We start from the raw sequence: 27,391 nt of genomic DNA, 5'->3' as shown, positions 1-27,391 counted from the left end.
ATGAGTTCGACAGAGAATTTGTCTGAACCGAGGTTGAGAGATTGAAATTCGACTGTACCTTGACTGGATATACATTGATTGGAAACCACTTACGACAAGAGTGATGGAAGACACACATACACACGTGTACGATAAACGGGAGTAACTTGGGAAAATTCCACTGTCTGCCTGTCTGTCTGTCTGTCTGTCTGTATATGAGTAAATAAATACCGTTAGTCGCTATGCTATAAAAACTTGCAGGCGTCGTATTGTTGAAGATATAGCCCTTAGCCTTTAACGGAATAAAAGAGGTTCTTTAACGGATGTTCAAATTCAGTTTTTAAATGACATGAATCATAAAATAACATTTAGACATTACATTCCATCAAGATGCCACATCAGATTTATTATGCAGTGAGCCTGCGAATATGACACATAGTTTGATCATTCGATCGGTGGAAGAGTGTTGGGCCAGTATAAATTACGTTACAGAGTGATCACGATAGAGGTGACCTAACAAAGCCTTAACAACAATTGCTAAGCGCAATTGCTGTCTGTAAAATCACACAGATGCACACACACGCAAAAACGTGCATAAGCAAACGTACAGACACAGACACTTTCGTTGACACATGTCATCGTGTCCCAGTTGCGTAAATCGGTGCTCACGCTGTTGGTCACTGGATCGCCAAATTGCCTTAGTATTGCTCAGTGAGGCGATTTGAACAAGATTACCACTCAATGAAGTTTGAAAAAAGCGCTAAAACTTTGCAGCATCGTCGACTACAGGCCATCCAACAAGTCAATGTGATTCGAATCAGAGGTGTCAGATGTAGGGAACGTCAGCTCTGGAATAATGGACGTTGAGCTAATGTCATGTTTTTTTACGAATCGAAGTCAACTCTCCATTTCAAGATGAGTAAGAATTGGAGACGTCCCAATGAGAGTATTACTGACGTTATAGTTGACTAGCATTGTTGCTGTAGTTCCATGATAGAATAAGGTAGTATCTCAATAACCGGCCTACCTCACGCCGTTCATGGTCAGAGGTCAGTTCAATGGGTCAATGTCACGTCACTAATCGCGACACTATGTGCGACACTTTAATGCATGCGCTCTCCACATTCTCCCAGGAGATTGTTTTCCATGGGAAATAATATCCTAGTCACACTTTTAAAGTGAAAATGTATTCCGAGGATAACATTTCGAAAGGCATTTTCCGCATTTTTTTCTCATGCAAATATTCTGTCCTTCGGTAAAGACCGAAGATGTCTGTTTGACCAAAAGCAAAAATAGGTACACCGTAGATTGTGGAGTTCCTTTCGTGACATCCATGCTGGAAGAACGTTCATTCATTCATTCATTCATTCATTCATTCATTCATTCATTCATTCATTCATTCATTCATTCATTCATTCATTCATTCATTGTTGGCATCATTTAGCCATTCCATCAGCACACCGACTGTACGTTATGAAGGTGCTGGCAGTGCTTACTGAATATCTTCATGAACGATATCGACCATGGATGCTCTGTGATGAATGCAAAATTTTCAGCACAATTTAATTTTGTTTACCGAATTCACTCATTTCATGAAATGTATTTACACGTCCCTATCATCGTATTTCAAACACTGCTATTGGTAATACTAGCGTGACGTTATTTCCCCAACACAACAGATTCCGAAACGTAATAATTGTTTTCAAGCGAACTCTTGATGATAGTGCCATGAACGATGAAAAGCCTAATCAAATCTTTATGATATTTGTCAATGATAATCTATCGCACGTGACACCCATGTCCCGAGAAGCACGTGCAGATCGATTGTAACTGCCTGGCAATCATGAAACAACACGTTCCCGTGTCATGTGATACTGCTATGACTAATGAATAGGCACGCGGCCTACTGTGTTAGTGGTAGCACTATTAGTTATTGACTAGGTAAGCATGGCTCTTTTCATTATTCACTTTCGGAAATAGCAATATTAAAGGTGGGCAAAGGCTCATCTCAGTTTGCATCTCCAGCAAATTGACCCGAGCTCTTCAGGCGTTTTTGTGTCTGTCATCTAATGGAATGCAAATAACAATTAAAGGCAATCTTTAGGGCATTAAAGTAATTCCACTGTTTCAATCAGGGCATTATTTGAGCCAGTGGAATAATATTGAACACGGGATATATATCAAGGGTACGTCTTCGTATGTTGTAAGAGACCACAAACGGGATCGAGCAATCTCTGAATATGTGATTTTGATTGTGACAAATAAACCAATTTCATTCGAAAAGGTGCACAAGGAAGACCAGAGATTCAGAACCTCAGGAAATCTATACTTGCTTCATTTACGGCTTTAGCATTGCAGTGGGGACTTAACCAGGGGAAATAATGTGGGGCAAGGACTCTGAGACAGGCTAGGGATCTTAGGACTCGTTGGCTTGGTTGGTGCATTTGCGCTGCTACAAACTCCCGGATCACGAGTTCAATCATTTAATTGTCTGGTCCAGACTCGAGCGACATCCTATATCTGGAATGCTGCTGAGTTTAACATCAAAAGAATCAACCTTAAGCAACTGTCCTCAATCACATAGCCCACTTTGCATTTGGTTATCCATATGAGTACACCCTGGACAACCAAATCACCATGACACTGGTTATACAACGTCCTAATAACTGAATTCGCAAAATGCATGCAAAGAAGAAAAATGTAGCAAACTCTTAGTTTTGACGTCCGTTCTCGCAAACGTCAGCAACCGATACAGGTGTAAGGTTTGATGTGTAATGTATTACTTACACCATTATTGGATATTAAACTTTTCTGCTGGTGCATGAAACAAATATTAATCGTCAGAGGTTTGACCTGCATGAGTGACACAGATGAAATATGTTAAAGTTACCCCATCGATACACAAATGGTTCGTCTAGGTACAACACGGGCTGTCCTGGCTTTCGATTGTCAGACGTAGGGGACGTGGGCACAGTCCAAGATACCACTACCCTTGTCAATGAAAACCCAGGGCAAATTGTTTTGTAACTAGACGAACCTCGCGTCGTGGGTGGGGTAACAGACTTGTTCCATGAGATTTCGGCGGTGTGTTTAGAACAATGCGGCGGGTAAATGTGTGCACCTTTTAACGTCATGAATATCACGTCACACGCGCCATATTAGATCGTTCGAGTTTTCAAAAATTAATTCTCAACCATGGAGAACGTCGAAACAACCTTCAAACCCAACAGTGATAGCGTGAATGAGTGGAATGATGAAATTGATGATATTACACTTTCCCAACTTGGTGAGGCTATAGAGTTGAATTTAAAGTTTGAGAACCTAACTCTATCCCAGTCATTGAACTTTTTCGAAGTGAGTGCAAGCGACCAATTTGACAATGACGTCATAGTATTGGCACAGGAAGGGGGTACGGAGCAACCGTTATCCAATCCATACCATGAAGTAACTAGCAGGTCACAACATGGGTAACATCATGGAGACTGCCGCAGAGACATGGTACAAGACGATATTGAGCAACTGTCACTCATTCAGATCTTGTGCAAGCGATCAACAACAGGAGCGCTAGGGAGGACACTGTATGTGCGATGTCATCTTTCTCACCTTTTTCATTTCTGTGTGCTCATCGATGCTAAAACAATCATACAACAGTCTGTGAATAATCGAATCTGGTCTAATGATTCCAGTGATTGGTATCTCGAGCAGTGATCCGTGCAACTGATATACGAGCCCATGTGACAACCAAGTCAGTGAGTCTGGCCACGTTTGTCGCCCTTTACGAAAAACATGGGTTACTAAAGACCATTTCTAACTAACATCTTCAAGGATCCTCTCATTGTCTATAAATAAGATATTCACAAAACTTGTTAAGGTAGTCTTGGTTGCATCTAGTGGTTCGTGAGAAATCAATGAAATCCTATATGGATTATTTATCGCGGTCTCAACACATCGATGTTAAACCATCCCATCGAAAAGCTGACAGATCCTATAAATACAGTAATGAGCAGTGCAACGAATACTCAGGACTAGTTTTGACATGTGGTTTTTAGCACGAACTCCGAACACCGTCTATCTACCAGCTCCGGTTTACGCCAAATTATTTCTTTACGGGGTAAAAAATAAATCCAATTTGTCCAGCGTCGAAACGCATATTCGCGAGATCTAAATCCAGAAACAGGAATTGTGTCGTGTTTCATCCAGAGACATCCTATGAATTTGAATTCTCGTGTAATGACAGTTCGCATTGTTGTTTGTAGCGCTTCAATCGAACGCTGAATTAAGCTGATTACATTTGAAAATCCCATCACTTATTCCCCTGCTCTAGCCCTCTGACATGCTAAATCTCATCTAGACAGGTGACATGGCTCGCAATTCAAGGGGAAATCCTCTAATTAGGGTGGTAATCACGTTTGGGAAGAGTCTGCCTCATTGACATGTTCTTCACCCTCCTTCGTCACCGTGTAATGTCGACAGCAACACGGTTTCTCGATACGTAAGATGTCTGCTTGGGACGGAGAGTGTTAATCTGTCACTATTATGCCCCTAAGCTGTTGTCCACAAATATAATCAGTCTTTTATTTCTTTTCTATTGCTAAAACGGTGGTCTGATAAGTTTCGATTTCAGGATGTGATAATTTAAAGGCACCTCGTTTGACGGATCATGTAACGACGCAGGATTATATATTTTTTAAGCGAGGATTTTTTTGCGCAGATGTTTTCTCGCAATGATCTTTTTTTTTTTCTTTTTTTTTTAAAAAAAAATGTAGCTCATACGGCTGATTGGCCCGGCATTACAATCCTCCAAGTCATTCGTTTTTCCCTTGTATGATCCGACGTGGAATTTCAAAGATAAAACTTGCACATTTTGCGGTGAAGGTCTGGGTTCAATACGGTTTCATGTTAGAAAACAGCCCTAAGAAATCATGATGGAATCTATTTCAGAAAACGCAATTTTGTAAAACAGATCTTAACTACAGTCCGGATCACAGGTGAGCATCGGTCACAGATAAAAGCATAACTGTCCACAATAAAGTGTTCCAATAGTTATTGAAAAATAAATGGTTAAAACGGTATTTTGTGACTATCAGCTGGGATCTTAGACTTGCACAAATCTCCCAGATAAAAATTAGTAGTGTAAATGATAATTTCTAAAAAAACATTATTAATAACAGACTGGGGTCCTTAGACTGTCCGCTTATCTAGACTTGCCTGTTTAAAGTGTAGAAATGATACACATCCAAAGACTCATCTTTCAGTACAGTCTTGGAGCAAAACTAGTGTTGTTCCAGTAATGGAAGATATATTGTTTATAGACGTGTTGCTTTCAAAGAGTGTTAATATTCTACATATTGAGATGAGTCTACAGACACACAACTTCAAATAGACTCACCTGTAATTGTACGTGGGTTATTACTGTACATGTACATGGATTGCTACAGATGTCTATTATTCACTGAGTATAAAGTGATACTGTCTCTCAACGACAGTACATGTACATGGATTGATACAGTTGGCTATTAGTCACTGAGTATAAACTGATACTGTCTCTCAACGACTGTACATGTACATGGATTGATACAGTTGGCTATTAATCACTGAGTATAAACTGATACTGTCTCTCAACGACTGTACATGTACATGGATTGATACAGTTGGCTATTAGTCACTGAGTATAAACTGATACTGTCTCTCAACGACTGTACATGTACATGGATTGATACAGTTGGCTATTAATCACTGAGTATAAACTGATATTGTCTCTCAACGACTGTACATGTACATGGATTGATACAGTTGGCTATTAATCACTGAATATAAACTGATGCTGTCTCTAAACGACTGTACATGTACATGGATTGATAAAGTTGGCTATTAGTCACTGAGTATAAACTGATACTGTCTCTCAACCTCTGTACATGTACATGGATTGATACAGTTGGCTATTAATCACTGAGTATAAACTGATACTGTCTCTAAACGACTGTACATGTACATGGATTGATACAGTTGGCTATTAGTCACTGAGTATAAAGTGATACTGTCTCTAAACGACTGTACATGTACATGTATTGATACAGTTGGCTATTAATCACTGAGTATAAACTGATATTGCCTCTCAACGACTGTACATGTACATGGATTGATACAATTGGCTATTAGTCACTGAGTATAAACTGATACTGTCTCTAAACGACTGTACATGTACATGGATTGATACAGTTGGCTATTAATCACTTAGTATAAACTGATATTGCCTCTCAACGACAGTACATGTACATGGATTGATACAGTTGGCTATTAATCACTGAGTATAAACTGATACTGTCTCTAAACGACAGTACATGTACATGGATTGATACAGTTGGCTATTAATCACTTAGTATAAACTGATATTGCCTCTCAACGACTGTACATGTACATGGATTGATACAGTTGGCTGTGAATGATCGGGTATAAATTGACACTGTCTATTAATCATCATCCCAACTGTGGCCTGAGAGGCCCATGAGATGCTATCAAAACATCCAGCACTTTCCCATTTTGTATAAGTTTTCGGGAAATTTAAGGTATTCCTTAGGCAACGCCTCAGCGTAATGCACAACATTTTCTTTTTCATTTTAACAGCTGTACAAAACAAGTTATTGAACATTGTTTGAAATTTCGCTAGTTTTACTGAACATGGGCATCAAAGACCCAGTAACCATTTTTCTTCAAGGTTTTGACGATAAATGATCGAAATCGGCATTGAGTGCTTTGCTACAGGACATTAACCATGCGACATCCATGTATAAAGGTCGTTGTATTTAGACAGGTTGGAAAAGACATATAAAGAAGATGATGGTGAGGGGTGCATGCCCCTCGGTTCTGATAGCGGGTCCTACAATGACTATGTTGCGGGTTCCAGAGCCGAAACCATTTCCTGAAATGATGTTAGTGAGGAGAATAATGACGGACCTGAAATCTAGAAGAATGGACACAAAAATCGTGTTTTGTGGTACCAGAAATGACAGAGCGACATTGTCAAGTAGAGAGGTCAAAATCTCATGTCGGCAGTGTACTTTGACACTAGTGAAGATCGAGGGCTTTGTGAAGTGAGTGAAGACCAAATGTCCCAGCAATTTCGTCAGTTTGGGATATCTTTCAGTCTGCTCTAGGTCACTACTACCTACGGTTGATGAACAGCTGGTACCGTTTGGTGGATTCACCTAGTATGTTCCAGTGAAACCGGATTAATATGGATTGAAATTGTTTGCGCTGGTGAACTCATTCTACTCATCAAAATGCATTCTATATATTGGCAAAGAAGGGAACTTAAGATGTAATCATGTTGTTATGCATTCAGCAGTAACAATGTTTCGAGTTATTGGTTGGTTGGCCATTATGTTAATAAGGTTTTGAACAATGAAAAACAGTAGGACGTTTTGGTTTCAAGTTTATTAAAACACACTGTTGCTAGTAGTGCTTACCTTTGCTGTCCTTGCACTGCTGGTATCTCTTTGATGGTATCTCTCTGGTGGCATAGTGTAAGGACATTAAATTTAATGTGTTCAGAAAATTTGTTTTGTTTCAATGGAGATGATATTCAGTTGATATTCAGCCTTTACTTAGCACATGCGGTGGTTCCTCATATTGTCATAAGGTCCTTCTCCTCTACGTGTACATAATAGTTTCCGACAACTCCAGGATAAATAAGTGCTGTTCCTGGAGCAGCACGTTTACCATAAAACTGAAATTGAAAAACATGATGATTGATTATTAGAATGCCCTGAGATGTGAAATGGTTTTAGTAGTGATTAAATGGTGACGAAGTTTGGTATTTTAGGCCACTTTCAAGACTGTTTCACTTTGTTTCACGGTAGTACTAGCTTTCTGCAGGTGGAAGTCGCAGCCAACCTAGAAACATTTGTTGGTACTGGCAAATAAGCATTTTGCATTTTCGCTTTAGAAATGTTGCAAGGATTCGAACCCTGTACCTTGTGACAGTGCCTCCACAGTGCCACTATCATTTCCAAAACTGAAAGATTCTAACCACAAGTTGTCCATATTATGCTCTGAAGACCCCTTCTATGTTCATTTTAAGTCTACTCATATCTCAGAAGGGGTTTAGAGCTTTATAAGAATCATTACTGGGTTCAAATATATCAATTACTTTGGAATCTCATTTTATTTTTTCTTTTCACATACAAACGATTTTGTTTCTAAACAATGGAAAACAACGGTTTTGTTTCGAAACAATGGGAAAATTAAACTACAAAAACGCTACAAGAAATAGCTTACCCTACTGCTCTGATGCTTGCTTGCTTGCATGGTTTCATCAACCAGTGTACTTACACATATTGTTGTCTCTCACTCCTTGGTCTAAATATGTCCAAATAAGAAAGGGTGACTGAGCCTGATGGGCCCATGTAAGCAATAAACGTGTACTTTGTGGCTGTACAACATGTTGGTGGAATGAGGGTCAACCATTGTACATGTTCATGGATTGATGCAGGTGGCTAACAACCTCTGATTCAGCAGAGTATGAATTGATACAGATGACTGACAAAAGCTGTAGGTGGATTGAAATCGATGAAGTATTGTAATTAATTATTTGAACTGATACAACTGTAAACTGCTATAGATGAATTGATAAGCATATGCTGATGGACATATATACACTATACACTCCCAATAGAAAATGATATAGCTCTGGAGAAAACCCGGAAGTGATGCAGTTTCATTTGATGAAACCGACAAATATCATAGGACTAAGCAACTTGGATTCGAAGTCACAATCAACAAACACACGTTTGTACATCTAGGGGAAGCAACTCTAGATCTCCACAACGTATTGCAATAGTTCAGGCTTTTTCCATGTACAAGTGTAGTTCCTAACCGACACAACATATATCATTAGCATTCAAAGTTTGGTAGGAAATTATTTCTAAACAAGTTGTTAATTTCATTTACAAATTGACATATCGTATTGGATTTTACGAGTGCTTTTTACACTATTAATTTAGAATGTTAGCATTTAAACAGGGAACTGTTCATTTTCTCGTGGAAACGAATACAATCTTTTCTCAATTCCACCCACAGTGCAACACAAAGCTTGTCGTAAAACCTGGAAATAAATAAAGAAAGAACGAGAAAGCTTGTACTTTCAGGTGTTTCTTATTTTCGTTTCCATGAGTATATATCTGAGTGCCACATTTGTCACAAGGACTTTGTGTGAATTCATCTACATACCGTTCCTTTGCCTAAACTATACTCACAGGCAAAAGTATTTTGACATTTTTTAATTAAATTATTGGGGAATATTAGTCATCAATACCTTATCAGTTTCACATTTTTATTTGATCCCGAGAGAGAATGTGTTACATGGTCTAAGAAATGCAAACAAGCAGTTGTTTTTAGACCTGTAGAAATTTTCAAGAAGCATGACGCATTTGAAGAAGGTGACCATGAAACTGAAACAGGAGCGTAACATTTCCACTCAGTTCAGTCTCAACAACTCTATTCACCCATCTGGAATATTTCGTCTAAAGATGTTCTTCGATTCCACGTTCATAGAAACATCAGTTATGGCGAAGTTTTCAGCAAGACAGTCATGTCACAGACCGTCGGCGTAGTGGCCGCTCAAGACCGATGGGTTCGTCGACCTCCAGTGGAGCCGACAGCACTTCCGATGGGCAACACGTGTGTCCAGACGGTCTCAATGTGTCACGTTCCTTACCATTCCCCGCAGGATCCCATGATTTGGCACCCGTTAAACACGTGTGGGTTAAAACGGAGAGATGTTTACGTTGTTGTCCGAATCATCCAGCAACGCGGCATGAAGTTACATATGGAATGATCTTCCCCATGACTTTCATTGACGTCAAGTGGTCTCAATGATGTCCGGCGCGCATCAGTGAACAAGGCTGACACACTCAGTCCTGAACTTGATTTTGATCCCCCTCATATGTTGTGGCTCTTTGGATATGGCAGGTCTTGTCCTTGTGAAATGTTTCCATAGCTTGAAAGAATTGTCTTTGCATGTAATAACATTTCATTCGTAATAACATTTCATTCGCAAAAGTAAAAGTTTAACAGTAATTCTTTTTGTCGCGTGTGTGTCACATCAACCTTTGCAGTTGAGTATATATGAGAACCGATGAAGACAGTCGTACCACAGTCTGACGGATCACAGCTACGTCAACTATGGATGAAGAGATATCTTAGCTCCGAGACATGATTTCTATGAAAAAAATCTATCAATTACAAATATTTATCTTTTTCACAAACATTTTGACGTGACAAAGAAACGAAACATTTCAACCAACTATAAATAGCCTCGATGCTCTACTTTCGGCAAATGCTAGTTGCCATTTAAATACCAGTAGATATGCAGCTATCATACACAAATTCTGTGGAGTCGATTGCTTCCTGCATTAGTGGGTGGTTCGATTTTCCTGGGATTAATTTCCAGTTTATCACAGCAGGATATGTGAACGATAAGCGGGACATCAATGTATTCGTTTGATGAATCCAGCAGGAATCGATCTTAAAGCCCAACAAAGCTTTTTCCGCAGACAACCGTGCATTTCAACATCAGCCGTTATGTTCTTCATCATTATTACGAGATTAACATGGTAGGGCTTTTTCGGTTTATATATATATTCACAGACACACGGATGAAATATCAACCATAAAAATACCAATATTCCTATCTTATTTTGTCCAGAATATTATACTTAATATTTAGTACCCTTACATGCCACACCAATGACGTTTGATAAACCTTAAAATGTCTACAAATAATCTAACAGAAGTGTGTAGTAGACATGAACGTGAGCGAGTGAGTGAGTGAGTATGGTTTAAGGCCGCTTTTAGCAATACTCCAGCAACATCACGGCGGGCGACACCAGAAATGGGCTTCACAAATTGTACCTATATGGGGAATTGAACCCAGGCCTTCAGAGTGACGAGCGAACACTTTAACCATTAGGCTACCCGCCACCCCTAAACATGAAGCATAGTTTTGGGGCGTGAAGTCGGTATCCCTAAATCTAATGTGACAATTATCTAAAGGTTAAATACATTTTAACGTCACCCACCTTATCATGCCGTATACATGACGTCGCAAATCCGAATCCACTATTTAATGTGGATAGATATTGTACGTATTTGGTAACGTAAGAGCAACTACCTCGGTCATATCAGAGTATAGACTCGATTGGATTCTGTAACACTCTGCAAGTTTGTTGTTCGAGTTTGTTGAGCGGATCCACTTGGTGGATCGAGTCCAGTGGATCCACAGTGGTGTGATTTGCTGCTCATACTATCAACCCCGGTTACATTTACAATAGAATATATTCTTTAATGAGAGAATATGTTTTAAGGCCTCATTTAGCAATATGCATAACGCGGACATCAAAAATGGACTCCGAACACTGTAGTCATATGAGGAATGAAACTCGGGTCCTCGATGTGACGAGCGAACGCTTTAACCTCAGGCTAACCATACTCTTATGTTGCAGTTTTGCTGATAGCATTAAGTTCGTCCATTTCAACAAAGAGGAATTTTATCTGATTGATCAAACACGATGATGATTTTAAGCGTGGCCGTTGTTGTTACGTGGCCGGTGCACGTCTTTGTTTGTTTCCAAAGATTTGGGTTCGTTTTTGGCCATACAGGGGGTTGGGACGGTTATAAAAAGAAAACACGTAAACAATTGAATCTGTACCAGACAATCAAGTGAATGAAATCATAAACATTTGTCTGTTCAATATTTGTCTGTTGTGATAGTAATATCTCACGGCTTGCAATGAAGACAACGTTCAGAAATGATCCACCATCAATCCATACGGCTTTACCACTCAAGCTGCCAAGAACAGAGATTCATTGATGATGTGACTGACGTGGACTTGCGAGTATTCATAACATCAAAGCAAACCCCAGATTAGGATTCAAAGTCCAGACCCAAAATGCGTTGAACGCTACCAAACACTTCACAAAGCTCCAGTATTAGCAGAATAAACGTAAGACACATTGGCGATATCCTTGAACATTCCAGTTAATTCTAAAACTGCCCTACAAAAATTAACGTCCCCAAAGACTCTTTATTTTGCATCTACTCCCTATCATATAGAGGAGACCGTAACCAATATCTTCCTTTGTGGCGTTCGGCTTCATTTCATCTATACATTTATTTGAACCGAATAAAGCCATAAATGAATGGAAAATATAAGCTCCCTAACTATACCATCTCCAGTTTTGTGACAAAATTTTAATCTAAATCCTTACATAACTATCATCTGGCCAACATAAAGCAAAGACTCGTGGTTCCTGTACTGAATGTACATCATGGCGTGGTAGTGCATAGAAGCCCTCGGTCAATCTCTCCCGAGCGCCGTATTGCACGTCCTTCAGTATACCATCAACCTCCATTGCTTTCAAACAATTCATGCCTGTGGTCGCTGCTTCCCACTGGCGCCGTGTGAGATCCCTGCTTGCTGCTTGAGCTCTCTCTCCTACCTTCTTGAACAACTATCTTCGCTAGCAGAAGACCTTCAAATTTGTAACCATGTCAACGGCGGAGAGGCGAATTGCGCATGCGCCTTACTTCAGCGGCAGACGATAAGGATGCTGCGAGAATCAGACAGAACTACTGTGGAGGCAGTTTACATTTGTTCCCGTTGAATCTGTGCCACCGAGTCAGTGAATGGATAACGAAAACCTCGGGAATCTGTGAAAATGTGACGAGCTAAATGCTTGGCATATTTACATGAGGTGAGTGTTTCTCTGCTAATTAATGGCTCGTATTCATCAAACTTTGCCTCAAAGTGTCGGCGATTCAATCAATAATTGAATCTGTTACCGTTTACATCTTGAGGAAGCTTCTTCTCATCTGCTGTGATCTTTCCGCCCTCGGCAAGTTTCTCTTCACATCTCAAGTGTGGATGATGATAGAATTATGTCTGTAAAACTAGTCTGACAGGAGGAGCGTTATCTTTAGATCGGCAACCACCGAAATGTTCTGTTCTTTCTAAGATGTCGAAAATGTGCAAGGTTACTGCCTTCATTTTTAACATATTCACTGCTATCCTTGCAACATTGCCACACATATTATCGTAAAACACTATAACTGCTAGAAAATATGATATGGTATGGAAATATACAGAGTAATATTATCCGTAATCATTCAAGACATGAGGCACAATTCTGTTGAACTGTTTATGCGCCTTTGTGTTGATATCTATCTGCAAGCATGATTCTACACCTACTGAACTCGTAGACTATAAACGGGAGACAAGGTGACCAGTATTTGTTTTCTGGATGTACATCACAGTGTTTGCTATGCTTTGCCGTATTGAACAATCGAGTTATTGTTATAACTTACGATCTAAATAGCCCCATCTATCCCCCACAAACATGAGTGTACATATTCCTCCCCATCTCTCTCTCTCTCTCTCTCTCTCTCACACACACACACACACATTGAAAATTATATATGTGGAGAGGTCGATGTTAATGATGTCAATCACTGGATTGTCTGGTCCAGACACACCTCCGTCATATAACTGGAATACTGATGAGTGCTACAAACCAAAGAACGTGGAGATATTTTTATAGTAAACATTCTACAATTGCATTCAAATTATATTTTACATCTACATCTATGTGGGTGTTGAATAAATAGCAGTGTATGTGACAGACACGGTGTCAGAGTTACCATATGATATTGTGTACATAAATGTTGTAACTGAAATGCCGAGATCTCCCAGTCTTTACTCAGTAATCAATAGTTCTCATTAATGCAGTCTACCAACCTTTAAAAAACAATATCGCCTATCCTGCTACAATGCCAGCAATGTGTGCCCGTGGGAAATGGTCGATATTATGTATTAATATCTGCAGATGAAATGGTAAAAAATGCATTCCCGTGTATCAAATAAGTTGCGCGTGTTGCACAAAGAACGCCAGCTGACGCAGAATGGATTGTCAACTGTTTAAAGGAGCTCTTCGATCGAATGAATAGTGCTTCGAAGCAGATACACATGCCATTCAGAAAAGATATTTCTAGTAACATCGGGTCTAAGGGACTGCAGATACACAGTTAATGTGTTTAAGGATCATGTTGTGTGGTATTTAAGTACGTGCTTCAGTTTTAATCCAGTGCGATACGATGTGGCTCTGTTATAAGTGTACAGACTCGCAGAATCCCTTTAAATCCATTGATAGCCAAGGAGATGTCTTTTGATACAGACTCGTTGACCCCCTTTTACATCTGGAGTGAGTGAGTGGGGTTAGCTTTTCGCCACACTCAGTATTATTCCAGCTATATGGCGCCGGTCTGTAAATAATCGAGTCTGGACCAGACAATCCAGTGATCAACAACATGAGCATCGATCTGCGCAATTGGGAACCGATGACATGTGTCAAATAAGTGAGCTAGTCGGACCAGCCTATCCCGATAGTCGCCTCTTACGACAAGCATGGGTTAAAGAAGATTATTTTTAACCCCTATCTTCATGGTTACCTTCAGTTGTGGGGCTAGCGATACAGACATCGTAGTTTCATAATACTCTCAGACCCCATTTAAATGTGTGGGTAGTGATACGAATGTCATTCTACAGAGTCCATTTAAATGTATGGAAAGTGATAAAGCTGTCCCTGTTTGATACAGGCTTGCCGATCGCGTTTAAATCTATAGGCAACGACACAGATGTCGCCATTTGTGGTCATCAGCTGTCAATCACATAAATGCATCTCATCATGCTGTAAGGTAGCATGCATGACGCATGAAATGGGATTTTGAGTCAGTTGCAATCTTATTGCACCCCCACAGCGACGTGAATGCACGTGCGAGTGTGCTAGTCCGGAATAAGATCAGTTTTGCACTGTGAGCCCACTTACAGGAGTTCATCAGAGATTTCCTACCCAGTCGCAGCAATAATGATTCCAAGTGTTATGTGCGGAATGTGGGCAATGTAAGTGCCACTTTGGTGTGAGGCTAACATTGACGTGTCCAGTAATATTCACGTTTGTTCAGATTTATACAATATATGCACCCAAGCTGCAAATGTAATAAAACACCCTGTGTTATATATTGATGTAAGTAACTTACAACGAAAAACAACCAATTTAGAATAATCAATATTTCACATCTGCACGCGGTGACATGGTAAACAAAAGGGGACCTTTGTTGAAAGCAATCAATTCAGCGTTGAGGTTCCGTCATGTCGTCATATTCAGTGACAGAAATAATGAATATAATTATACCACAATAATACAGGTCATTATGATAGGCCTGGCAGGGTCATAGCAAACAACGGACACTGCCCTGTATAATCTGTGTCTATCTAGGAGGACGGGCTCCATATGTCCATGCAACAGAAAGACGCTGCCTGTCGAATCACTCATATAGATTCTCTGGTCATATTTACCTCAGGTCGATATTCTCTGATCGGTAACGAGACGCTTACGTCCAACAGAAATAATTATGAATACTTATTTAAGAGACAGCTTTGTCTTCGGGTCTACTTATTATTGCTAACAGCTGAAGAGAATTAATTTGGACGACAATCTTCGTTAAGGGGGCTTCGGTTTGTTGAATCTGTTATATCCTCGAGAGTCGTATCATCTCGAAATTTAGGTGTTGATTCTTGGATATTATATCGAACTGCATGTCTTGAAGGAATGTGTGGCACTATGAATGTTGTTCAGTGTTTGGAACACATGTACTGTGACTCTATTTATGACACTCCCTTTAATTATAACGTACATAACATGAGATTCATCCAGTAACATAGGGCCCGTGAAGACGGTGGGTCACGATTCATCTTCAGCAACACGTTTGTCGTGAGCGGCAACTAACATCTTGTAAGGCTTGCTGACTTTCTTCACACATGGCATCGCATCTCTTTGCGTAGCGCAAAAAGAAACCAATAACTTTTTTGAGTGGCATTTATGTGATGGTGTGATGAAGATGAGCAATATTTAATATTTTATGGATAGACTGCTTCTTTATCAATCTACTTCAATAAAGAACCTGTCTATCCGTATGAAATCGTTCCTCTTAAATAGACCTGTCAAAGTCCGTGTTAGAATTGATCTGCAGTAACCCATTCTTGTCGTAAGAGGCAAGTAACGGGATTTGGTGCTCAGGCTCGCAGAGTTGGTTAGCACATGTCATCGTATCCCAACTTCGAAGGTCGATGCTCATGCTGTTGATCACTGACTGTATTCTGTTGCAGACTCGATTATTAACAGGCTGCAAACACATAGCCCGGCGTTAAACAAAAACATAAAAAAATAAAATAAATAAAAAAAAACAAACATCATGGGCATGCAGTGAACCAAATGGTTAACCAGCAATCCGGATAAACACCATATCATTTTCAAAAGTGACAACATTGCACGCTGAGTGACGTGTTACCCGATGTGGTGTCTGAGTATGGATTTACACCCCTTTTAACAATATCCCAGTAATAACGCTGGGACACTACAAACTGACTTCACGCATATAGGGAAACAAATGTAGACCTCCAGTGTAATACAACCACTGCGGCCCTATAAGTGTATGAGAGTTCAAGGCCGACGATTACAGGACTTGTTCAGCTGGTCCATTAACGTACATCGTAGCATAACGTACAAGGCCCGGTGTAAGGAAACGAGCTATAATATACTTGAACACGGTGCAAACATGGGTAGTAGGCTTGGTGCATCAGACAATGCCAGGTTGCTCCTTATGCTCAATAAAAGTATACACGCCAATGCGTGAGCTTTGGTATCGAATATTTGAGCGTTAGTGCTCGCTTCGATGTAAATATGGCTTCTGCGCATGTATGTCGCGTACACTTTCGGGGACCCATAAAGTGCAGTCTACCCGAAATATCATTACACCATACTTATTCTGGGTTTGATCATTTTTTCTTACTTCAATATTTGTTATGACATGTCATTCAATCACGGTCCATATGGTCATTAGACACTGGTCAGTTCCTCATCAATGTGTTTTTCATCTGAACTCTGTGCTCTTTGAACAACAGTATAGTAACATGCAATGGGTACAAGTTGCCAAAAATATTAGGTTGCATTTGGCAGTTACAGGCCGCACTGGTGTAAGCTGTAAATACTAAATCGAGCCCAGCATTGCAATTTACAATACACGTACATATTCCATGTTTGGAAGTGGCTCAAATGGCGTACATTCATGGATGTTTGATAAACGGTACCAAATTATGCATGCGCATCCATGTTCGATCAATCGTCTAATGAGAAATAAATCGCCACTATCATTTCCGTGGTGGATGTCCATCTTTGTTGTCAACAACAGTTCGGCCGGCGGTATGTATCTCACTCCCTGGTGTTAATTGTCCCTTAACAATCTATAAAGATAAATCATTATGCACAGTCTGAATGAAGGTCAGTGAACTGAATGAGGCCCATTTTCAAACATTATTTCAGGTTTTGCTCGTCAACCGAGAGTTGTCTGGAAGAATAACACAACATTTATGTAAATAATACACAGTTTACGTGTATTCGTTAAAGAGGTATCATTAAGAAAGGCGAAGATTTGAATGTTTGATCAGTGGTCATTACATCAACCACGGCATTGTCTGACTTGTATGACTTGTTTGTCCACGTAACGCTATCATACAACTGGATCAGTGCTTTAACAATCAAACAAATAGGTAAAACACAAAAAAACAATTACGATATACTGAACAACAAAAGAAACGCAAGTTTCGATAAAATGATAAAATGAAATATCATAAAAGTAAGCGAGTTTTCGACAGAAGTCAAGCACACGTCGTCTTTAATATTCCGATGTCTATGTGGTACATTTTGCGCCGTAGTATCCATATCACTTTAACCCTGAAAGATCACTGTCCATCCAAGGATATCAACGTACGAAAGAGATACTTTTCTTCCTTTAATTATACGTCCGAAGTAGTCCTTGAAAACCCGCATAATGTCATTACGCCTCGACATATACTAATTGCTTGGTTTTGAGTGTCTTGAAATAATTTAATTTGAACGGTTACCATTACCCTGCCTGTCTTCCTTAATGAAACGTATAAGATGACATTTTTATCGAAATTGAATATCTACTACACGTTAAATATAATAGCATCAAACAGAACTATTACGAGAAACGTTTCTTTGGCATTCCCCTTAAATGCATTGCCTTTGAAAAAAGACAGCCGTTTTATTTCGCGGATTGGAATAACTGCTTATCTGACATGAAAACGTTGTCGTTCTCTATTAGTGAGACCTCTAATGGCGTGATGAAAAGCATTTGGGCTTATAGGTAGATCAATCAGATGCGCATTATTTTCAAAGCACCCCTTTCGGCAGTGATAAGGAATTAGTAGGTCGACGACAACGAGGCGACCATTCCATGCTGTTCTACGATGCCACTGTACATTCCTCACATACACCATTACGGAATGTCTTTTATGTTTGACTTCTATGTCAAAGAAGAAGTGTCCAATCTCTGAATAATCTTTAAAAACTACTTTTTATTGCTCGAACAACTTTAAAAAGTTGAACCTTAAGAAACTAATGATATTTTAATATCTTCTTTATCACTACATTTTTCATGCCTTCGTTCATGCCGAGTCATCGTTCTTTCACTAATTGGCATTTCAGAGCGTTTGAATATACGTTGAACAATTCTCATTTCATGTATTTCAAAATAATTTTTACTCGATAATATTTACTGGGATATTATGGTTATTATGCCCTATATAATGTGAGTGTGTTAAGTGCGATACTTCAACATGAGCCAAATACCGTAATCAAGAAGCGTGCTTCGTCTTGTAGCAAAGAGAGTTATAGTCTACTCTACTCCTTTCTAGAAGGGAAAACGTCAAGAACAACTCTTGCACAGGTGGTGTCAAGACCTGTGAAGCTACTGGTCAAGAGGTGGGCAATCGAGTTCAAGATGGAAGGAGAGAGGGCCTACAGGATGACCCATGATCAGGAAGACTGGCGCCACTAAGGACAATATTAATAAAATACGTGATATGCCTAATGTGGACGCTCGTCAACTCACCATACGTCACAGAGAGATGAAGATTGCTCTGGCGCTGACAAAGGCTTCATCGCACTGTGTTGAAAGGATTCCGCTTAATGATACGAAACGCTGTAGGTTTATAATCTCTCGCGAGAATTTATGACGTTTATACGTAGATCCAACTGATTTTGTTGACTGGTGTAGAACCATGAATGAATCATAATAGCATGGGAACATCCAGCAGCTGCTCACCCCCCGAAGAGACCCATGAAGATCCGGGTTTTAAATTCAGTAACCCATGCATGTCGTAAGAGGTGACTAACGAGTTCGGGTGGTCAGGATCTCTGACTTGGCTGGCACATGTAATCGTATCCCAATTCCATAGATCGATTCTCATGCACCCCACCATTGTGTTGTCTGGTCCAGATTCGATTATTTACAGATCGGCGCCATGTGGCTTTATAATTGCTGGTTGTGGCGTTAAACAACAAACCAACAATCAACCAACCAGTCACTCATCCTCCGGAGAAGAAAAAGCCTGTTCCATCAGCAGACAAGGTGATGGTCTCGGTTTTCTGTGACTTCAAAGGATTCCTTCAGGCGGACAGCGTCCAGAAGACAGAATACCAACGTTAACCGTCGTGGATGGTCCAATCCTGAAGACAGAACTGTTAAATATTACTGTCGTAGTATCCAAATAACGACGATGTTATTTTTGCACTGGAGTATTTCGGCATCTTTTGTAGGCAAACAACTGGCATCAACGCGGTCCATAATAATTAGCCTGTCAACCTACAGCCACCGTCTCACCTTGACCAAATGTTCCTTACATTCCAAAACGTGCTATGTATCTGTATTCTGTAAGTGTGTTGCATTTTGATCTGATAAGATCCTCTCAACCACTCAGGAAATCAAACTTGATGAAATAATGGTCATATGTGGAATCTCTAGTGACAATGGAATTTCCCTTTGTTGTCCCAAGAGACTATTTCCCAATACTGCTCCAATTTGCAAGTGCAGTGGTTAATGCTATTTATACATTGGACATAACGATGTGCAAAAATATTTGCACTTACTTACGAATAATAAGGAAATATACAAGTATGTTCCTATCACTGCGAACATGAAATTTATCAGATGAGCCGTTGTGTAGAGTATTGCTGTGGAGGGTGGAAACCACCCCTCCATATCAGCAAGGACATAAACACTCATCACTCCCGATCACTGCAGGCATTTAATATCACTCCTGATTATCGCGGACGTTTAACATCACCCCGATTATAGAGGACGTTTGACATAACTCCCGATCATTGCGGGCACTTAACACCACTCCTGATTATTGAGGACGTTTGACATAACTCCCGATTACTGCAAATGTTAACCATCCCTCCTGATCACTGCGGACGTTTACCATCACTCTCGATCAGTGCGGACGTTTAACGTCACTTTCGATCACTGCTGACGTTAAACATCACTCCTTTTTACTTTTGACGTGTAAGCATCACTCCCGATCACTGCAGGCATTTAACTCCCGATTACTGCGGACGTTTAACATTACTCCAGGTCATTGCAGATATTAACCATCCATGCCGATCACTGTGGACGTTTAACATCAATATTGATTACTGCGGACATGTAACATCACTCCTGGACGTTTAACATTAATATTGATTACTGCGGACATGTAACATCACTCCTGATCACTGCGGACGTTCAACATGACTCCCGATGACTGCAGATGTTAAACATCACTCCGATCACTGCAGGTGTTAAACATCACTCCGGACATGAAACTGCGGATGAGAAGCACTAATTACGACCAGAGCATCAACAATCAACCATTGTCTCAATCCAGTACTATCAAATACCTGAACTGTTGAACATAATGTGTTTCTTTGTGTATGATGTTCACGCATCTAGTTAACGAACTAACGAACTAACGAACTAACGAACATGATTTATGACAAGTAAATACCATTTTGTCACGTCAGTGGGGGGTTTAACCAACACTGTCACATCTGTCTCTCATTTATCGTACTCGGAACAATAACCTGCTCAGCCACGCTTTCATTAACGCCTCCGTGCACGAAGAGCGTTATTTCAGCTTCAAAGATAATGTTAACTAATTCGTTCTCCTGTTCACAGATGATAACGTTGATATATTGACTAGCTCAAAACACTGCGGGACCTTGGCCATAATATCCACGAGGCGATCAGTCATAGCACGTGTTCTCCTGTCAAACAAGCTGTTTATCATTCTCTCTGTAATAACCTTGGTGGATACATTGGGTTGGTGGTTCTTTACTAGACTAACAGCTAGTCTCTGAAATGAACATATTTTACTGAAAAAACGTTCATAGTGAAAAAAAAATATATAATGAAATGGAGCCCTGAGACTTTCTTCATTTTCCTGAAGCTAAGGAAATCTAGACTTGCCACATTTTCTAGACTTGCGTGGGCTTTCTTGGATACATATACTTCAGGGTCTGTACGACAGACTAGTTCTTTACTTAAAACGGTTCCATTTATGCTCCGTTCTTTAACGTCATCAATGGGATATTAATTAAATTTATTCGCGAAGAGTGTTTTAGATCAATGATCATATTGTTGATACGTATGGCTCTATACAATGGTATCGACTGCCGCATGGCACATATAATATTCTATTAAAACACACATTTTAATTGAAAGCTATGTCGTTAATGTTAATGTATTATTTGATTCTAACAGTGCGTGTTTTTCAAAAATGAATTTTCATACCAGTTTATTTGGCACCAGAGTTACTTTCTTAAAGAAAACTAGACTTAACCTTATGCTGCACTCACGATTACGTGATGTTAAGATATTTGCTTGGCATAACGCAATAATATTTCCACGTTATTCTGGGTGAAACGCATGGGCCTGAAGACTTTTCTACATGTTGGCTCGGTAACTTAGTTCGATTGCAAGGGTCTACACCAGCATGCATCACCAAACACAGGAAGCCATTCGATTTGGTGGTTTTGCTGAAAGTGTTCAAAAACGTACAGAAATCAATACCAAATGCACCAGATGTTTTCATATGAATGAATTGTGCGCATTGAATTCTCATGCTGTGGATTCATGCCAACCCAAAACTGACGTTTAAATACAGACATCTGTCAAAATGTTAATTTTAGGGATATTCACGCGTTATCTCTAATGCTCCCACTTTGAATTCAGATGATCTTTTTTGCTGAAGGAGAAGCGGACACTACATGCATAACCGAGAGATGGACACACAAGCATGTTTAGTTTACAAAAGGCAGACAATTTAGCAATGTATGATCACGAAAAGAGTTTTTAAAATATTCAGTGAGTATTCACTGGAAAGTAACTAATTACCATTGTTATGAACATGTAAAGTGGCGGCATTATAAAAGTGACTCCAACTTCCTTATCCCACCTGATCCCTTAACACTAAGAGACCTGACAAAGGTACTATAATAGCTGTCTTTCTTGCCTTCTAAATAGTTTAATGCTATCACAAACTTATTCCTTTTCATTCAAACTCCCTACGGCCACACGGTACAGCTTGGTATTTTTGTTCACCAATAGGAACCTGCCAATTTGTTAGAAGTTGTATTTGGTAAACCCTTCTTCCAAGATGAATGCTCTCAATCTGTATTTGTTGGAACCGATAGCCATTGCGTTCCGCGTAGTTTTATTTCTCGCAAAGCATTCTCCTAAAAACCTTTTAAGTTTTATTTGCCGTAGCACTATCAATCCCACTAAAGTCCTTGGTGCATTTTGCTTTTTATTCATGAGCTTTCCTGGACGTAAATCGAGATACTCCACGAAATCTGTTGAGATTTTATATCTTTCCGTTTGTTTTTTGTGGCTTTATTTCAAGGAGTGTACGTTCTCCTAACTTATTTGAGTAGATTTGTGTGATTAAATGCATTGCTAATAAGCCCTTTGGTATCGCATCGGATGTCTTAGCTTCCCGCCAGGTCTTTGATGTTTCTTAGCGTAACTTACAATTACTATGACGTCACTAAAGTATTTTAAGATATTCCAAAGAGCATAATTCAAGTTCACTGACCCCCTTTGAGTCTGTTAGTCTGTTAAGGTCTTAAACTGGGGATTTGGATGTAGCCATTATATATTTACTGTCCAAATAGTCAGGTCTTGTTCACAAATCGTACACCACAACATGTATTAGTTATCGACACCTGGCAGTACAAATTGAAGTTAGTATCTAATTAAATGTTTTAATATCGACTGGGTATACTATGTTTGTGATATAGTTTGTAAAGATGGACATACTGTGATTTAACTTTGAGTAATTTAAGGTTTCAAGTGTATATTTCGCTTTTATAATAAGGCATATGTATAACATCATGTATAAGCGGAATTACACTTAAACGTGCATATATATCCATGAGTGTAAAGTTCCAGTTGTTATGATGTTAGAGGATGCCATCCATCTTTTAGATTTATGGATGTTGAGATGTAGATAAGACTTAACTTTGGTGAATAATTGTGTAAACAGTGCACAAGCTGCACAGAATAAGAAAATAAATGACATGTGGCACTGGGATTTCATTTGGTAAAGTTTCACTCCGTTTCACTTCGTATTCAAACTTTAACGATAAGGTTACCAGTAGGAATACTAATATTGTTTGTGTCACCAGTTTACGTCATTTCGTTTTTTTAAATCCTGAAAATGGCAGAAACACATCAATCAGAAATTTAAAACCACACCGAGTTCACAATCACTTTGGAAAAGAATTTACTAAAAATAGATCAGTTGTCATCAATACCAAGTTCCCAACAACTCTGAAAAGGAATTTAGAAAAATAATCACTTGTCATTACTTGTAAATCACTCAGAAAGCAACGTGAATTTGGGTTAAACTTTGTTTTTATTTTTTGTTGTTTGTGAGCTTTCGTTGTCAATGTTTATAAATTTAATTGTCAGTGTCAAAGAAAAAGTGTAAGGTACAACCCACTAAAAGCACATCACATAATCAGAAAATGTCATATGAAATACCAATGTCCCGTTATGAATATATGCAGATGAGCTGAAGATCACTATCTGTCATTGACGCGGTGCTTCAAGACTCGCATAAATCATCTGTGACATCTTCATTGCTACGTGGAAATGGACACGACGAACCGAAACGTTTTTCAAAAGCATTTAACATTTGTCAATCGCAACACAAGACTGTTTCAGATCTGGGATTCAATGATGGTCTTCTGGTTTTCTAAACCAGGAATGATATAGATCCGCACAAATATATCATATGGCGAATATCACATGATCTAAAGTTTAGATAGTAGGCCGAGTCGCTATGCCTGTGTAGTGACGGTTGTCAGAATAGTGACTTTACAGATCAGGCTAAACAAGATGGTTCAACATACTGAAAAAATCGACTATACTACAGGACTGTTGTTTAATTAGATGACTATTGTGCCTCTGATTTCAATAAAGCGTTACTATGCTGTATAGCTCTACAAATATCAGACAATAGGGTGCGTAACATTGTCAATTTAATGTAATTCTTTGATCTGGTTTTTGTTTGTCATTACATATGTATGCTTGCATGTTCATTAGCAGAGTTCATTTGTTTGGTTTATTTGTTTACGACAAAGCTCAGAAATGGTCTAGCTATATTACGGCGTGTAAATAAAAGTAAACTCCAGTGACCAATATTATGAGCAGCGATCCACGACGATTTTGAACGAAGATAGGCATCAGGTGTGTACCCGAGTCAGACAAGATGTTGGTTAGCCTTAATTACCAGGACACTCCTGAAACAGACTAGTATCGTTGTTAATATACTGAGGGAAACAAATAAGGAAACCTATGAAAGTACAAGTGTTCCTTTACTCTTTTCTCGGTTCTTCATAAGCATTGTGACGCTCTGTGGGTGAGAATATGAGAATAAACAGAGGAACTAGGCTGAAATAGAGTTCCTTTATTTGTTTCCCTCAGTATATTTAAATACATCTGTATAAAGCATACAAGGATCATTCAGCAGCAAAAGCAGGCAGCTTCTCACATTAACCATACCCCCATTATGCAGACTCGTGTTGTCATAATTGTTCTCGCTACATGTACTATTCTGGTTTGTCCATTTGACCCGAGCCAAAGGTCAGCATGTTCTTCCATCATCTCAGTGTTATCATCAGTTCTGTCCGCGAAGTAAATTACCACAGTGGCACATCTATACCCCAATATCCGGAAGGATGCTGACCAAGAGCAGTTACGTACCCCAAGAAAGTCTCTGCCAAATTATTGTTAGCAGCGGTATACTTGTTTCAGATAAAATCACAATGGTCCGGTCCGGAGAATTAATGTGACGGTCACTAAAGCTTCCCAACTAAACTGTGGAAGACAACATGTACTTTTCTGCAAATCGGGTTTTGTCATGTATTTACGTACGATTAGAAATTAAATGCAATCGATTTGTTATAAACGCAGAAAAGGGAGATAAGAGTGAACAGATGTCTTAAAATGAGTCTTTTTGTTTTACGCCGCACTCAGCAATATTTTAGTTTTGTGACGGCGTTCTTTAAATGATCACGTCTGGACCAGACAATCCAGTGATTACCATCGTTAGCATCCATCTACGCAAATGGTATACGATACGCGATGGTATACGCCATCAGCGTTCGAAATGCCTGCCTGCCCGACTGCCCGGGACGGGTTATTTTAACACGTACTGCCAGATTCTCCGATTCATTTGCCCGACGGTCGGATTATATGACTTAAGGCAAGTTTTACACTTAAACAGTCCTGTGGTCTACAAAGTATTATTTGTTATGACATATGACAGCTATATGGCGGTGGTCTGTAAATAATCGAGTCTGGACCAGACAATCCAGTGATCAACAACATGAGCATCGATTTGCGCAACTGGAAACCGATGACATGTGTCAACCAAGTCAGGGAGCCTGACCATCCGATCCCGTTAGTCGCCCTTTACGGCAAGCATAGTTGCCTTTTATTCTTATCAGATGTTGCAGTGGATGGTTCAACGGCACTCTCCTTCATGTGTCGATTATTGATAAACCTACATGAATAAACGATGGATGTATCCCCTTTCCTGAAATTAGTGATAAAGATGGAGCAACAATTTAACCCGAAACCTTTATCACTCCAACCGCCACAAAACATTGATGTGTGTGTTTCAAATGCATAGTGATTGCAATTGAACTGCAGCATGTCAATCGAAACTTTTGAGTATGTATAGGGTATACAAGGTTTATAAAATTACATTGAATCCGTAACGGTTATCTTAATCAGAGCAATTAACCTTCTTATCTACCGAAGGGTGATGATAACTGTGCATATGCCACGATGTAATGCCCATGACTGGCACTTCAAATAAAGTAGTTCTCGTAATTGAAAACCTTGCAGTTTCAGCCCGCGTATGAGTATCACAAAAGTGATGTATGTCTTGTACCTTAGCCGCTTTGAATACCGTACGACGTCTTGGGGGTATCGACTAATCCGTAATTCTAACGCCATGAATCCAGTCCTCATTAGCCGAATTTCTAGTCAGGGTTATATTTTACTTTTAATCTGTTTCCAATAAAATCACGCCTCTCCTTTTCTTTGTATTGCGATCCTATTCTGATACATTAAGTCCCACCGTCGACTGTATGTTACGTGAGTAAATTGGGCACTTGAGTCAGGAATTCTCTTTTGTGTGTGTAGCATTAGTTTTTGTTTTATTAATTATACCTCAAGAAGAAAACAGCTTTATCAATATTCCTGCCACCGGGTACAAAAGAATTGTGTGTTTTAACATATTTGTGACTAACTGGTAAGGAAGGTAATGTTTTCCATTTGCAGGAATCTATCATAAGCATTGAAACTTTCTTGAATTTTCCCTGGAACAGCCACTCATTGTCAACAAAATGCTGAAGTAGAATACCATGGATCAGTGGCGGTCAGTGTACAAAAATATCATTTACAGTACCAGTTTATGCACTCGGTCATGGCAGGTGTCTGTTAGAACAAAATGAAAACTTTCAATAGTGTCTGAATAAACTCATTTCTTTTCGCATTAATATCAAGCTGAAAAGCATACCGAAGTTGCTGGAAAATAAGAATTCAAGACACCAACTTTAGAATTCACTTGACATTGTGAAAAGACATACGTTTTTAAAAATGAAGTATAAAACACTACGATTGACAAGTCCTTGTATATTGCATAGTGCGACACATCGACGTGTGTGTGTGTGTGTGTGTGTATGTGTGTGTATATGTGTGTGTGTATGTGTGTGTGTATGTGTGTGTGTATGTGTGTGCATGTGTGTATGTGTGTATGTATGTGTGTATGTATGTGTGTGTATGTGTGTATGTGTGTGTGTATGTGTATGTGTGTGTGTGTATGTGTGTGTGTATGTGTGTGTGTGTGCTCGCGCTTGTTCGTGAGCGCGTGTGTGTCT

At 39.4% G+C, this 27,391-nt stretch overlaps 1 protein-coding gene across 1 annotated transcript in view; it reads left to right on the top strand.

Moving 5' to 3' along the window:
- The first annotated feature begins 12,389 nt into the window (after positions 1 to 12,389).
- LOC137265960 (uncharacterized) overlaps positions 12,390 to 27,391 on the top strand; it is a 63,338-nt gene continuing 48,336 nt past the window's right edge. Inside the window, exon 1 of the mRNA XM_067801447.1 lies at positions 12,390 to 12,733. The gene's annotated coding sequence lies outside the window, so the exon portion shown is untranslated. The remainder of the gene's footprint in view (positions 12,734 to 27,391) is intronic.

The sequence above is a fragment of the Haliotis asinina genome, chromosome 15 (assembly GCF_037392515.1).
Source record: "Haliotis asinina isolate JCU_RB_2024 chromosome 15, JCU_Hal_asi_v2, whole genome shotgun sequence".
Classification (NCBI taxonomy): domain Eukaryota; kingdom Metazoa; phylum Mollusca; class Gastropoda; order Lepetellida; family Haliotidae; genus Haliotis; species Haliotis asinina.
Note: the sequence above shows the minus strand (reverse complement) of the source record. Positions and strands in the feature narration are given on the sequence as shown.